The sequence below is a fragment of the Aethalodelphis obliquidens genome, unplaced genomic scaffold, assembly GCF_003676395.1.
Source record: "Aethalodelphis obliquidens isolate GAN/ISIS:26980383/991018 unplaced genomic scaffold, ASM367639v1 scaffold41, whole genome shotgun sequence".
NCBI classification, from domain to species: domain Eukaryota; kingdom Metazoa; phylum Chordata; class Mammalia; order Artiodactyla; family Delphinidae; genus Aethalodelphis; species Aethalodelphis obliquidens.
Window position 1 is genome coordinate 10,066,560 of NW_020837985.1, and position 15,876 is coordinate 10,082,435.

Below are 15,876 nucleotides of genomic sequence, written 5' to 3' on the forward strand. Positions count from 1 at the left end.
TTGAGATCAGAAGCCAGTGGAGTGCACAGAAACTATCCACTGAGGCCCAGGTAACTCCAGGGGGACCAAGAGGACATGGCTGGTCCCACGTCATCTGTTGCACAGACCAAATGCCCACTCCATCTCCCTCTTTTTTATTTTTATTTTCTTTGCGGTACGCGGGCCTCTCACTGCTGTGTCCTCTCCCATTGCGGAGCACAGCTCAGGACCCGCAGGCTCAGCGGCCATGGCTCACAGGCCCAGCCGCTCCGCGGCATGTGGGATCCTCCCGGACCAGGGCACGAACCCGTGTCCCCTGCATCGGCAGGCAGACTCCCAACCACTGCGCCACCAGGGAAGCCCTCCATCTCCCTCTTGGAGAGGAGGACACACAACTTCGGGGGGAAGTAGAGTAGAGAGATGAGGATCTCAAGGTTGGCTCAAAACCCTGTTACTTAATGGCTGTGGGACTCAGGGTAGTGTCTCAATCCTGTTAGACATCAGTTCCCTTGCTGGTAAAATAAGGATGACAGGGTTGAACAAGGATTAAAAGAGAATAAAATATACAGAGCCCTTTTCCCAGGACCCCCCATATAAGTACCCAGTAAATTTTGCACATTTTCTTTTATCATTATTCCACTAAAGGTTATGCAATATTCTGTAGGGAAGAAATTGGTATCACTAGGCTGAGGACAGCATTTCCCATCCTGTTTACCTACAGACACCTTTCTTATGCTACAGGAGGTGAGACCTCAGTTTCCTCCAGATTTTATGCTTGTCTGTGAGACACAGAGAGCGCCCCCCACCCCTCGCCACAGGACACTGACTCAGCAATAAATCGAGCCATGTTGTTGGCTGGCAAATTGCTAATCTCTTGAGAATCCCTCTGAGCCCTTTTCGCAGAAAGACAATTATGCAAAAAACCCTAAATGCTTGTATTCTAACCGTGCCATCAGTGAGCCAGGAGGCCATCCTCCCACCCGTATTTCTCTGCTTTGTAGATGAAAATCAGACAGCTTTGGTTGCTTCCTTTTTTATGGTTATAATTAGAGAACACGCACCTGCAAAGAGATCCACTTCTCCGTGGCAGTAAAAGGCTTTAAGTCAATCTACGTGGCAGATAATATTTACTTATGTTAGGACCTGAGGTGTGTCTCCTAATCCGTGAGTTCTGCTAAACAGGAGAAATAATCTCTACCTCTCTGAAGCTGTTTGAGAGCCAAATGAGAAGCCATGTCAATCCTCTTGGTGAACTCTAAGGTACCAAAATAAGTAAATAGGTAAAGTATTAGATGCAAGGACCGTTCATGCAAACGTCCAGAAGAACAGAAAAAGGGTTGTGGCCGGAAGAAAGTGAGACTGAGTTCTTCTAAGCCTTCAGGTATAATATTGGTTTTAAAATGTATCGTGTGGAAGGAAGGGTGCTTGCCTGCGGCGGGAGCGTGAGGGGTGGGGAAGCGGGGAGTTAGTGTTTAATCGGGACCGTTTCAGTTCGGGAGGATGAAAAGTTCTGAGATGGATGGTGGTGATGGCGGTACAGTGTGAATGTACTTAATGCCACCGAGTTGTACACTTTTAAAAGTGGTTAAAATGCTAACTTTTACCTTATATACACTTTCCCACAATTTAAAGAATGGAAATTGGAATTAAATAAAGAAGGGGAAACCATAGCACGGAATAGCTATCATGTCTCTCCAGGGGGTAGGGAGTCAATAAGGAACCTAGGCACATGGGATCCTTGCCAGGGCTGTGCCCGCCTTCTCGTGGGGAAGACACGTGAGTGGAAGGAGCTTTGTGATCCAGGAAGAGAGGTGTTCCAATGGCAGCTTCCCAGGGGCCACGGCGGCACAGAGAACCCGTGCTGGGGGCGGTGTTTTTCTGGAAACACGTCCTGATCATCAGCCAGGTCGGGCGGAGGGGGAGGTGGGTCTGATTCTGGCAGAGGGAAAAGCCAGTCTGAGGCAGGAGAGAGCCCAGGGCACACGTGGGAGCCGGAGACAGGCGCAGGGGGGGAGCGGGGAGAGCGTGAGGGATGACGGGGTCGGAAAGTGAGAAGCTGCCGGATCAGCGGGTCCGGTGAGTCATTTCCCCCAGGGGCACTGGGGAGCTATGGGAGCATTCAGAAAGGGGAATGACACACTCAAGTGAGCCTTTCTGCAGCAAACGGCGGCAGCAGCGCGGAGGACGGTGAGGTGACACGGAGCAAGATGGGCCACAGAAAGAACACTCAGGAGGTGTTGCAGTGTCAGGGTAGTGCCCTCTGCGGCTGTGGCAGTGTCCACAGAGCCAAGCGGGCAAGTGGCAGAGTGTCTAGGGGTGAAGGATGGAGGAGGATTCCTGGCTGGGGCAACTGGGCAGGTGGGGAGCTGAATACACATTGGCTGCCGGGATGTTTGGGTAGGTGGCTGTTTGGGTGGATGGTGGATGGATGGATGGATACTGTGATTCCTTTGAAACTTTGCCTTTGAACACATTGTTCACCTCGAGACATTGTAATTCCTTTGAAGTCCTTGCAAATACATTTCAAGCCTCCTCTGACCCTCTCCTTCCAAGCTCCCTCCTTTGGGTTCCCATGGCATCCTGCAATTTCCTTTTCTAAGCACTCTGTTAAGCTCATCCGCTTACTTCTCTGCCTCTATACACTTTAATGAAAGGAGGGACTATATCTTTCTTCTCTGTGCTCCCAGTGTCTGCCTAATAGAGGATGTTAATTAGTACATGTTGAGTGAAGGGACATGTCCCACCAGACTTCCAATCCACCAGATTATAAGCCTCATGAGAGCAAAGCCATGCCTGTCTTGTTCTCCATCCTGTTCCCCGAGTCTGCCTGCCATGCAGAAAGTGTCTGATCATGAGTATTTGGTCCAGTTGAAGCAGCAGGCCTGGCCTCATGCTGAGGTAGAACATGGATTTTCTTAAAGGGCCAGATATGAAAAATGTACCTGAATAAATCTTTGCTCCTAGGAAACTTCCCTAGTACCACGGGACTGCCGATTTTAGCATTCTTTCTCCATCTTTCTTATACTTAGCTGTGAGAAGGAATTTTTCCCCTCAGGGCTTTGGGACTTAGCACACACACTTATGCACTTTTTCACTCTCTCATTCATTCATATATCCATTCACTCATTTATTTATTCTTTTAACAATGTCTTTCAATCTGCTCCGGTCACAAAAGCTTAGGGGTTGGTTTGTTGCTTCTAGACACTGTCTTTTTTTTTTTTTTTTTTTGCGGTACGCGGACCTCTCACTGCTGTGGCCTCTCCCGTTGCGGAGCACAGGCTCCGGACGCGCAGGCTCAGCGGCCATGGCTCACGGGCCAGGCCGCTCCGCGGCATGTGGGATCTTCCCGGACCAGGGCGCGAACCCGCGTCCCCTGCATCGGCAGGCGGACTCTCAACCACTGTGCCACCAGGGAAGCCCTAGACACTGTCCTTTAACAGTGACGTGAGATGAAGGTTGTCTTGAGGATGCGGTGCTCGTCAGGATGTTCATTAAAAACAAAATACTTAGGAGATCTGAGATCTCTTTCTTCATACTCTTAAAGACCTATGCGAGAAGGAATGGTCTAGGCGAGTTATGGGAAGCAGATGTCAGTTCCCTGAGAAGAACTGGCTCACCGGCCCGCTGATCTGGCAGCCTCTCACTTTCCAACCCCGTCTTGCAACCCTCATCCCTCACGCTCTCCCCGCTGGGGAGAGGCCCAGCCCAACCTAGCTGGGGGAGGCCTCTCTGTGAGCTGGGGCCCCTGCTTCCTGTGTGTGCAGAGAATCCTAGCGGCTGGGTGCGAACCTGGCTGAGATGTTGCGTGCTCATTTTCCACGTGGGGTCACAGATGGGGACAGGTGAACTCTGAATTCCATTTTGAGCTCCTGGAATCCGAAGGCTGAATCTCTTGCAGTCTTACTTTCCTTTAATCCATCCGTGACGCTTTTTCAGCTAATTTGCTCACCTCTTGAATGGAGGAACCGTGTCTCATCGAGCCAGGGCCGTGGTCCCAAATATGTCAGGTGTGAATCTTTGCTTGGCTATTAGCTGTGTGACCACAGAATCGCTTCATAACCTCTGAGCCCTGATGTCCTCCTCAAGTGAGGAGCCCTACACCTGCCTTATGGGTTGTCATGAAAATTGCATGCGATGGTTTATGTGAAAACTCCCAGGACCACCTGGGGTACAGAAGGCAGGGCGAGCGTGGTCATTCATTGCCATTTATGGACAACCAGCTCTGTCATTTTTGGTGTGTGACCTCGCAAAACTGTGTACAGAGAGCCTCGTGTCAACACCCTTCTGGCCAAATAAAACCCACCTTCGTGACTCTATTAGCTGGTACACGTGGAGCTCTTAGAACAATGGCGGCCACGTGTAAAGCACTGGCGTTATATAAACGCTAGCAACCACGGTTACCTGTGGTGTGTGCCCTCCTGGCATCCTGCACAGCCCCCAGCTTAGTTCTCACCAGACTGTCCTGTAACTGCTGACCTTCACCTGTCTTGTCCAGCATCTGCAGTAGTGCCTCCCTGCTCCCTCCCCGCCCTAAGTTAAGGAGTGCAGAGCCCGCTGCGGCCTGACGCTCAGCTCTGCAGCGTTGTGTTCAACGCACCAGCTGGACTTCCCAGGAGCGCTGTCTGAGGAGTCCTGCCCCCAGGCCAGGGCCTCACACTGCACAGCGCGGGGCCTCCCAGCAGTCTGGGCAGCCTCCAGGCCCCACTTGCAGTGTGTCAGGGGCATGGGCATGGGGCACAGGGCCCGGGTAATTAGCACGTATCTGTGAGGTGGGTGGAATTCCTGGGAAGTCATAACTACTTAAGCTGAGTCTGTGTGGTGATAAAATATTCCAGGAAAATGTCAAGTGCAAAGTGCCGGCAGCCAAGTGTCATTTCTGACTCTGCAGCTGGGGAGAGGACGGTGTTAGGACACATAAGAACGGGGACGTTTGGGGAGTGTCTGGAATTCCAGTTAGTTCTGAGCTTCTCCCAGGCTGGACCTCACCGACTCAGGGCTGAGTCCATTGTGAAATATTTGGCCGAAGGGGTATTGACATGAGACTCTTTGTGCAGAGTTTTCCCGCGGGAACCAGTGCCTGAAGACAGGTCTCAAAGGGGCTGTTTTCCTCTCCCTCGTGTGGAGTCTCATGCTAGGAAACAGTGGAGCCTCTTCTGAAAAGATGCTGTGAAGTACACCTAGGAGTGCATCTGGGAGTGGGGCGGGGCGGGGGCAGAGCCGCGTACTTGGAGGTCATTTGGATTGTAATATAAACAGATCCCAATTGGCTTTTTATTTTATATTCTTTTGGCCGTGCCACGCGGTGTTTAGTATCTGAGTTCCCTGGCGCACCCCCCTGCAGTGAAGTCCCCGCAATTTGCTTAATTAAGACAGAAAGGTTCCTTTGTAGGAAGGATCCTGATCAGCTCAGGGACTGAAGTAAGACTTGAATAACAAAGATGCCCAAAGGAAGCGTCTAGAGTAGTGAAACCAGAGCTTATGGTGTTTGGGGTTCTCTCAGAGCAGGGGGTGGGCAATCTTTCACTGTAAATATCTTCTGCTCTGGGGACCACACTCAACTCTGACCTTGTAGAGCACAAGCAGCTACAGACCACATAAACGAAGGCACGTGCCTGTGTTCCAAGACCTTTTATTTACAAAAGTGGGCACCTGGCAGCTGTGGTCCTCAAGCGGTTTGTGCTGGCCCCTGTGAAGCTGCGGAGAGGGGCGTGGCTTTCTCCATCCACCTCCACCCCGAGCTTCTCTCAGCAGTGGGACCACTTGGCCCCCATCCCTGCAAGGTTGATCCTGATTGGTTTAGTACCCCAGGCCTAAGTCAATCAATTCACTGAGGCACCACTGACCTCAGGGGCTGGCTCAGGATGGTGCAATCAGAGTAAAGCAGGGAAGTTTTGCTCATTGAAAGGAGAGATGGTCTCTCCTCTTTCCCTAGATCCCTGATTCTGTCCATTTCCCCTCCTCCACCACTTCCTCCTCCTGCCCCTTCTCTCCCTCACCTCCTTTCTTTCTCTCCCTTCATCTTTTTCTTCAGCATCTCTGTCTCCTTCTCTCTCTTTTCCTCTCTCCCTTCCTCTCTCTCCCTCTCCTGTGCAGGAATAGCTGCTATCTATGAAGGAGCTCATGGAATTTGAGGTTTTCATTAACCTAGAATCCAGGGTTTTTTTCCACATTCCTTTCCACTTCAAGTTACATCAAATTGAGATAATTCAGTGCCCTGAGCCATTACTATGTGCCGGGTAGCAGTGAGTCCTAGGCCCTGGAGGTATAGAGATGAATAAGCCATTCCCATGTCCAGCAAACTCATGGCTGGTAAGGGGGATGGACACACAGTCAAGCAAAGGGCCAGCAGGGGCCATGTCTGAACAGAGGTTGGAGGGAACTGGAGTGTGAGAGGGACACACACACACACACACACACACACACACACACACACACACAGAGGGCCAAGTGAGTACAGTCACAGAGGGTGGAAAACACTGATGTGTTTTAGAGATAACTCTTCCAATCTTTCCTACTCCACCTGCCGCATGAGACCTGGGCCTCTCTAGAATGACAGACCCACAGAGGAGCCTCAACATCAGGACTCAGCAGCTGGTGGAAGCCCCAGCTGGCAGGGCAGAGTACAGAGGTGGCAGAGTAAGGAGCTGGCGGTCCAGGACAGATGTCTCCAGGCCTCATGGACAATTCATGTTTGCAGGCCCTGGACTCTTTAACGGGCAGTCTGAGGCTTGATTGATGTCCCATTGCCTTCCAGTTCTGACTTGGAAACTTCCCCTCTGTGTGACCTTGGGCAAGCCGCTTTACCTCTCCTCTCCGTGTGCAATTAGCTCATTTGTCCGACGGAGATACTTTCCAGGAATGGTTGTGTGTCTGGAAAGCATGGATATAGACGGCCTGGCACACAGTAGGTGCTCAGTGGACACAAGACGGTGATATTATCAGTGCAATAAGGCAGGTGCCAGGATGCAAAGTGGCCGCATGGGAGCAGAGGATGTTGGAGGTAGGCAAGGGTGGGGTGAGAAATGTTGACTAAAAGAAAATGTCACAACCTAAAAGTTGAGAATTATGTTTTATTCAGCAGACTTACTGAGGACTGTAGCCGGGGGTGGCAGCCTCTCAGGTAGTTCTGACGGACCGTTCCGAAGAGGTAAGGGAGGAACCAGGATATCTAGGAGTTTTTGCTGAAAAAAAAAATGTAGTTGAACATCAAAAGATTACTGCTAATTACAAAACCAGACATCTCAGATGAATGATTTGAGCGCTTTTCTGTATATGGGAAGACACATAAGTCTGAGCTTACTGAGATCATCCCTTTGCTATGCATCTTGACTAGCGAGGGCCAGTATCCTGCTTTTCTCCGCCCCGAATTCTAAGGGGTGCACCCTTAGCTGCAGTGGCTGAGGGCTTTATTCACGCAACATCCTTCGTTTACTGATACGGCAGGCAACACTCTTTGTCCCTCGGAGGGCAGAACATGTGGAAACAGGTGACTACTCCCCTGGGCCACTTGAGTCATCATCGGGTGACCCAGACATACCCTCAACTTTGTGATTTTCTCTTAACAAGTCAGGACCGAGCTTTGACCTTTGGGGTCTTGCCCACGCCTTTTTGTAACAGGGAAGAGCCCAAATCAGAGCTGTTTCTTTTACTTTAACATTTGCTTTCCACTGCTTTTGTTCACTAAAAGGATGCTGTGTATACATAATGTTCCCTGCCTCAGGGAACCCTGCCCCTCTGCCTGAATGTTAAACTAAAGTGCCTTTGTTCAGGGAAACATCCAGACCCTGTCCACCTGTGGATGGCTGCAAGAAAGAAGAAATTAGCACATCCCCTCCCCGAGGCTGGCCATTCCAGGGGACATTTGCAGAACTTAAGGGCCTTTTTACTTTACTTCCTCATCTCCTCCCCCTCTCCATGCTATAAAAGAAACTGGCATCCAAACCCCAACAGGATGGTTATTTTGAGATTTTAGTCTGCCTTCCTCTGGGTCTGCCGGCTTTCCGAATAAAGTCTTCTTCCTTGTCTCAACACCTCGTCTCTGATTTACTGGCCTGCCGTGCTGCAAGCAGAGTGAGCTTGGACTCGGTAACACTTTCACCCACCAAAATGCCTCAGCATTGGAGCTTCACCCACTCACTGCATATATCTATTTAAAAAATAGATCTGCTTAATTAATATATTATTAATATACTAATAATATTAATATATATTATTAATATATAAATTAACATATCTTTTTTTAAAAAAATTGAGGCTGATACTACTTTTTAAAACAGCTTAGAGGACCCAGAAGGGCCTGTGCTTTGGAGGAAGCCTTTGCCATGTGTGACTCGGTTGGTGGTTTTTACAAAACGTTCATTTCCTTTTTCCCACTGCATGCAGGTCTTCAATGACTAGTCCCTGGGAGAAGACGTGTCTTGAGCCTCTTTGGGTCCTGATGGTTTTCGGATCAAGAGCGTTATTTTTTCTTTTTCGTTCTTTGCAGTACGCGGGCCTCTCACTGTTGTGGCCTCTTCCGTTGCGGAGCACAGGCTCCAGACGCACAGGCTCAGTGGGCATGGCTCACGGGCCCAGCCGCTCCGCGGCATGTGGGATCTTCCCGGACCGGGGCACGAACCCGTGTCCCCTGCATCGGCAGGCGGACTCTCAACCACCGCGCCACCAGGGAAGCCCAGGAACTCACTTTTATTGAGCACAATCTTCCTGCCAGACATTGCAGGGATCCTTCCCTTTTAATCCTTCAAACCCACATGGCCTCTCCAGTGTTTCCAAACATGGACTCCAGAGCCAGAAAGCTCAGGTTCAGATTCAGGATTTGTCAGCTTCTAGCTATGTAACCTTAGGCAATACCTTAGAATCTCTATTGCTCAGTCCCTCGGTCTGGAAAATGGGAAGAATACCAGCAGAGGCCTTGTGAAGATTCCATCAGCTAATGCATTTTTAACATCCTTAGATTGTTCTTGGCACCTGGAAAATGTGAGATAGCGGCTAGTTGCTATTAGAATGATCATCAATATCATCATCATAGCATCCTCATTTTTCACTCCTCTAAAGATGTTTATTCTCCTCTCTGTTTTGCAGGGGGTAATACAGGCTCATAGAGGCCGGTCACATGTCCAAAGTCCCATGGCAGAGCTGAATTTGAAAAACAGAGCTCTCTGTGCATCATGACACAGACCTCGATGATTCCAGCTCCTGTGCCCTGGGGCTCTGTCAGTTCAGATTCCTGGTTGCTCCTGGCTCTTGCTTCCAAAGTGAGCTCTCTGTCAATTACCAGCTCCTGCCCTGCCGTCTCCAGGGCAGTGTAGGCTGATTGTTCTGTCAGGCTGGGGTCCGGGCAGGGCATCTCAATTTGTGCAGCTATTCAGTGGTCAATCACAATCTAAAACAGAGACAGCAGGGTGACCTTACACCCTGCCATTCCTGAAATCCAGCCAGCCCCTCTCCCCAGTAAGGCACTCAATTTCTCAGCATGGAGTTTCCATCAGACATTTCATGCTAAGCCAGTCTAGTCCTAATTATAATTGGTTCTGGTGAGTTTTTGCAGGAGCTGTTAAATTCTTTATTTGCCCACCCTCTGAGGCTGTTTTCTACGTTGAGGAAAGAGCCCCCTGCATCCATGAAAAAAAGTGTTTCCCCTGATCTTCGCTAGAAATCTCACTTTGGCCCCACTTCATCCCAGCCATCAGCGGTTTCTTTAGGTGGACATTTTTTGGATCTACTAGAATATTAGTGCTGGTCATCGGTGTGGTGGCTGGATGGTGTGTATCCTGATTTCTTTGATAGACCTTAAGCCTGGGGCTCTAGACATCTGCTTCTCTGTAGAGAATATCTACTGGTAAATCAACCTTCTCTCCAATGAGGACTAGCCAGTGGAAGTCCTGCCAAATTATCCTTGTGGTTTCTACAACTCTAACCGTAAATTTATGGGGTTCAACATGTGCCGTCACTAAGTTTAAATGTGTTGATTTAGGATTTGCCTTTTAGCTGGTTATGGCTCCTCGTCAGCGCAGGACCTCAGTATCTGCAGGAAGGCGGTGGGGGGTGGGGTGGGAGTAGGCTCTCTACACTTATAAAACACAGGACACATCCATTATCCTATTTGGCCCCGAAAGTAAATAAGGGTTATTATTTTTTCTGTCTACCAGATGAAGAAATGAGGCTCAGAGTGGTTAAGTAATTTGTCCCAGATCACACAGTTGTGACAGACCCAGGATTAGAATCTGATGTCAGTTGGATGTCAAACCTCTTTTCATTCTGTCCATTTTCAGTTGTTTATTCATTTATTCCAAACCTATTTATTGGGAGCTTGCCAGAGAGTAATGTAGGCACTTGGGAGTCCAGCAGCAACGAACAATTTTCTGCCCTGGGGGGAGACAGCAACCAACAAACACTCCTGGAAAGTGGTAATTGTTTTGCTGAGGATTAAACCAAGATGAGGCTGGGGGAAGTGTAACCTGGGACAACTATTGAGGGCAAGAGACAATAGCTATGAAAATGTAAATTGCACAGTTCACTTTGACTCCTGGGTAATTTATCCCACAGGCCTGTTAGTACTTATGCAAAGCAAAGATATTCATGGCATCATTGAGCTAGCAAAAGAGTGGAAACAACTTAAATATTCACCAAAAGAGTGCTGATTAAATAGAATGAGGTGTGTCCCTACAGTGGAGCATTTCGTAGCCATTAAAAAGAGGGAGGCAGGTTATAGATAGGTGATTGATAGATAGATAGATGAAATGGCATCTAAGATATTTTGTCAAGTGAAAAAAGCAACACGTAGAGGAGTACGTTTAGAGTGCTGTCATTTAATTATGGGGAAAAAAAACAGACAAAAGAATATGTGTTCTTAATTGCACAGAGTATACAGGGAAAGTAAGAACAACAGTTAACTCCAGGGGCAACGGATATGGCTGGAGAAAGGAGAGGAAGCAAACTTTCCATTAATGCATATATGTGGGATCTGAAAAAGTTGGTATAGACAATCTGATTTACAAAGCTAAAATACAGACACAGACGTAGAGAACAAAGGTATGGATACCAAGGGGGGAAATGGGGGTGGGAGTGGGATGAATTGGGAGATGGGGATTGACATATATACACTATTGATACTATGTATAAAATAGATAACTAATGAGAACCTACTGTATAGCACAGGGAACGCTACTCCATGCTCTGCAGTGACCTAAATGGGAAGGAAACCCAAGAAAGGGGGGTATAAGATTCAGTTTGCTGTACAGTGTAAACTAACACAATATTGTAAAGCAACTATACTCCAATAAAAAAAAAAAAATGACTCGGCTCAAGAAAAAAAAAAGCACCATGTGAGAGAGAGAGGATGGTGATTGGTCAGTTAAAGTCTCCAGGTAGAGCCTCCCTTTAAGCAGAGATGATGTGTTTACCTGCAGCAATATTGAACTGTTGCGGGGTAGGCCAGAGCATAGGTGAAGAAGTGAATTAATGAAGTTTGGAGCTTGACCAGGTAAGAATGATCGGGGTGGGGCGAGGGGGGAGAATTTAAGGTTGTTTTCAAGGAAGTGATTCCAATGAGGAACCATGGTCCCTGAGGTAGGGAGGAGGACAGTGTGCCATGGATGACGGCACAAAGGACCACTAGAGGGTGGTGAGGCCTGACGGCATCCTTCTAAGGAATCGAGGGTTCTGAACAATGAATTTTAAAGATACTGAAGAAATAATCGGGAGCAAAGAGGACACCTGCCCCACCTCTCAGAACTGTGCAAAGTACTAAAGAACACGGCAAAAATATTACCTGCCCTCTTGGGGCTTACAGCCTAGCATGACTTACACAGAACCGGTAGTTACTAGAGTGTTGAGTGTTCCGAAGCACAGGGTACCACAAAGGTTTAGAACAGGGACACCTGAGCTTGGCTCAGTTTTGACCTTCAGTATTTGTTAAATGAATACTTCTTAGCCTTTTATTGCAAACTCTCTCTCTTTTCTCACTGATTCATGCATATTTTCCTTCTCTCGCCCATAAAATAGAAAGCTCTTCAAGGGTGGAGAGCCAAGCCCCACAAGTTCAGGTATAAAGGCATATTTTAAATTGGTTTATTAGCCATGATTTTGGTTGCAAATGACAGAAACCTAACTCAATCTGCCTCAAGTGAAAAATGGAATTAGCTTCCTTGGAACACCAGAAATCTCACGCAGCTCCAGGCATGCCTCAATCTTTGGGTTCTTATGACTTTTCCTAGGAATTTGTCTCTGCTCCTCCCTCCCTCAACTCCGTCTGTGCTGGGTCACTGTCAGGGTCTCTCCTGACTGATGCAAAGGCCACTGACAGCACTAGGCTTCAGCATTCTTAACCCCAGTGAGAGGAAGACACTATTCCATGGAATTCCCGTGGCCAACATGATTCATCTGCCTTGGGTCTTACGCCCACATGTAACCCCAGACTAGAGAGATGGGCTTCTCTGATAGGCTATGTCATGAGCTCACTTTGGAGCCAGGGGAGGGGTCAAGCCTATCAAACCTCATGAATAGAACATGGAAGAACCACATTTTCTCAAAGGAATGTTGGGATGCTGTTACTAAAGAAAGCAGAGGAGGCCTGCTGGGCAGGCGAAAACTCCAGGTGCCCATACACGTGGGGACCAGAAGCTGCTCACCGGGTTACTGGGAAGATTACATGAGATCAAGTGTATCACGACCTTCCATGGTGCTGTTGCAGGAAGGGAGACCCCTTCCAGGACCTGAAAGTGGGCTCTTCTCCTCTTTTTTTTTTTTTTTGCGGCACGCGGGCCTCTCACTGTCGTGGCCTCTCCCGTTGCGGAGCAACAGGCTCCGGACGCGCAGGCTCAGCGGCCATGGCTCACGGGCTCAGCCGCCCCGCGGCATGTGGGATCCTCCCGGACCGGGGTACGAACCCGTGTCCCCTGCATCGGCAGGCGGACTCTCAACCACTGCGCCACCAGGGAAGCCCCAGTGGACTCTTCTCTTGTCTAACGCTTGGAAATGAACTGTCTGAGGAGACACACGTGCTGATAAAGCAAAAGACTTTATTGGGAAGGGGCGCCCGGGCGGAGAGCAGGAGGGTGAGGGAACCCAGGAGGACGGCTCTGCTACATGGCTCGCAGTCTCGGGCTTTATGGTGATGGGATTAGTTTCCCGGTTGTCTCTGGCCAATCAGTCTGGCTCAGGGTCCTTTCTGGTGGTGTGGGCATCGCTCAGCCAAGATGGATTCCAGCGAGGAGGATTCTGGGAGGTTGGTAGGCCATGCGGACTGGCGTCTCCTCTCTGCTTTGACCTTTCCCGAATTCTTCCGGTTGGTGGTAGCTTGCTAGTTCCTCGTTCCTTACCAGGACCTCCTGTTGTTAGATAACTCATGCAAGTGGCTACTGTGGTGCCCGGCCAGGGTGGCCGGTTTCAGTCAGTGTTTCCCCTAACAGTACTAAGTAGGGGCTAACTGCATTTTTATTCTCTGTAACACTCCTGTTCTATTTTGGCCTCTGACCATGCCTTGTTGTGTGACAGTAGATAAAACCTCTGACCTTCTTTCAGGGTCTGTGAGACCTGAGGACGTTTCTTTGTCTGAGATCCCCACGGTCCATCTCAGCAAAACTGGTCACAGTTCTTCTCACTGTGTCCGCACCCCTTACCACATGACCGGCAGCTCCTTTCATCAGAGGTGCAGTCAGCTATCACACATCTTGAATGGAGGTGGTGACTTGTTGTGGCCAATAGAATCGGCAGAAGGAGCAGTATGTCATTCCAGGCTGGGCCGCAGGAGGCCCTGCACATTTCTGCTCGCTGACTTGGGACCCCACGCAGTGGCCGTGTGTAAACAAGCCTGCACTAGCTTGCTGGAGTTTGAGACCACATGACCACGGGGTTCTCAGCCCAGGCCCATCCTGGACTGCTCAGGCCTCTGCTGACCTGCCGGCAGTACAGACTCAGAATTAAGCCCAGATCCACAGAACTTCCCAGCGGGCCCGCGGACACGTGAGCTAAATAAATGCCTGTGATTTTAAGACACTAAACCTTGGGGTGGTTTGTTCCACCCAATAACAATTAGCCACAGTCCCTTTGTAGTACAGGTCTTCTGTATCTTCAAATCCTGTTAAATGCCATTTTCTGCTCACTCCCCGAATATATTGGGGGAGGTAAAGGCTCTTTGCTCCCCGCAAAGCTGAGCTCCCTGCATATTAAACAGCTTTCTTTCTGTAGCTTCAGTTCCCAGGGTTTAGATTGACAAGTGTTGGACAGAAGCTTTGCAATACAAGCTGGTTCAAAGATGCTGTTCTCGATCAACTACCTGACGTTGACTTTCTTAGTTTGCTGGAGTCGTGGTGCATGTTTTAATGCTGAAGCCTGTCCCTTCCCCTGGTTTTTACACGGTGCCTGTGTGTGGTTTTAAAGGTTTGCTCTTTTATGCCTTCGTTTGCAATGCTTTAACGAGTGAGGCTTTGGAGTCAGACTTCAGGGGACCCTGGCCGCGTCCTCTTGAGCAGATCTGCCTCCAAGGTTTCCTCAAGGGCAGCCTTAGAGGTCATCAGCATTGACCTCAGAGGATTTCAGAGAGGATGAAATGGAGCTGAATGTCTGACGGTGTTAGCACAGAGCTTGGCATGTGGAAGGGGCTTGACACACACTAGTTCCTTTCCTTCCTAATGATTGTCATCCTCGTGAAGCCCCTACCATGTGGCAGGTCCTGTGATGGTTGCTTGGGATACAGCGATAAGTAGGGTATCAAAGAGGTTATGTTTTAATTAGGGTGATTTAAAAAAAAAAGGTAATAGTGGGCCCAGAGGATAAGAGAACATGTAGAAGGACATTTGCTCTCCTCTGCAATGGGACCATGGAATGGCCATGGAGGAAAAATCTTAGATCTGCCTGTTAGCGGGTGCTCAGGATCTAGGACTTGGGGTCAGCATGCCTGGATTCAAAGCCTAGTTGTGCAATTTACAAGAAAAAGTAATTCCCCACTCAGGCAGGTCTGCCATGCCAAGGTCTCCTGACCTTGCTTGGGAACCACTTGGGTTGATGTGTCCCCAAACCTTGACTCTCTAGATTCCCCTGAATCTCTGGGCCTCTCATCCCTATTGAGGAGTAACATCCCCTCTTTCTTTGCTTGAAGATGTTGGAGTGGCCTTGCCCCTGCAAGGGAACATCAGCTGCTTCAGGGTCTACATCCACTTCTCCCCATCCCTAGCTGCTTGGCTAATAACCAGGGCTAATTCGCATCTCATCTGGGGCCATGTGGAGAGGCAGGAAGAGGGCTGAAGTGGCTGCAGGATCTAGTCCGCCTGAGCCAGCAGGAGCTGGGGGAGGATGCAGGAGACTGGATTTTGAGGGTTGTGATCGAGGAGGAGTGGGAACATCAGATTGGATAAGCCAGAGTTTATTGATCTAGGAGCAGTTTCCTGGGAGACAAGAGTTAGAACTCTGGAAAGAACTCTGGGGGCTGCTGAGAGAGCACTGGCTCCAAGAAGCAAGGAGGAAACAGTGGCCCCCATGCCCTGACTTGGGACAATGCTGAAGGTTTTTCCATTTTCCAGGCCCCCCGGGGCGGGGGCGTCACCAGAGACCTTGCTTGGCTGGAACTGCCAAGTAGCTCAACTTCTCCCTTTGCCAAATCCTGCTTTCTCCCTCTCTATTACGTATTGATTGTAACAGCAAATTCCTAGGTACCTTAATTTTAAAAAAATGGAACTATCCTTAATTTGCAATGTTGTGTTAGTTTTAAGTGTACAGCAAAGTGATTCAGTTATATACATATATATATTTATATTGTATATTCTCAGTACGTATATATGTAAATATATATATATTCTTTTTCAGATTCTTTTCCATTATAGGTTCTGACAAGACATCGAGTGTAGTTCTCTGTGCTATACAGTAGGTCCTTGTTGTTTACCTATTTTATGTACAATAGTG

The 15,876-nt window shown here is 48.9% G+C and overlaps 1 long non-coding RNA gene across 1 annotated transcript in view; it reads left to right on the top strand.

Moving 5' to 3' along the window:
* Positions 1 to 1,145: 1,145 nt before the first annotated feature.
* The window catches only part of LOC113633858 (uncharacterized), a 42,262-nt gene continuing 27,531 nt past the window's right edge, over positions 1,146 to 15,876 (top strand). Inside the window, exon 1 of the long non-coding RNA XR_003438386.1 lies at positions 1,146 to 1,360. This is a non-coding gene — a long non-coding RNA (uncharacterized LOC113633858). The remainder of the gene's footprint in view (positions 1,361 to 15,876) is intronic.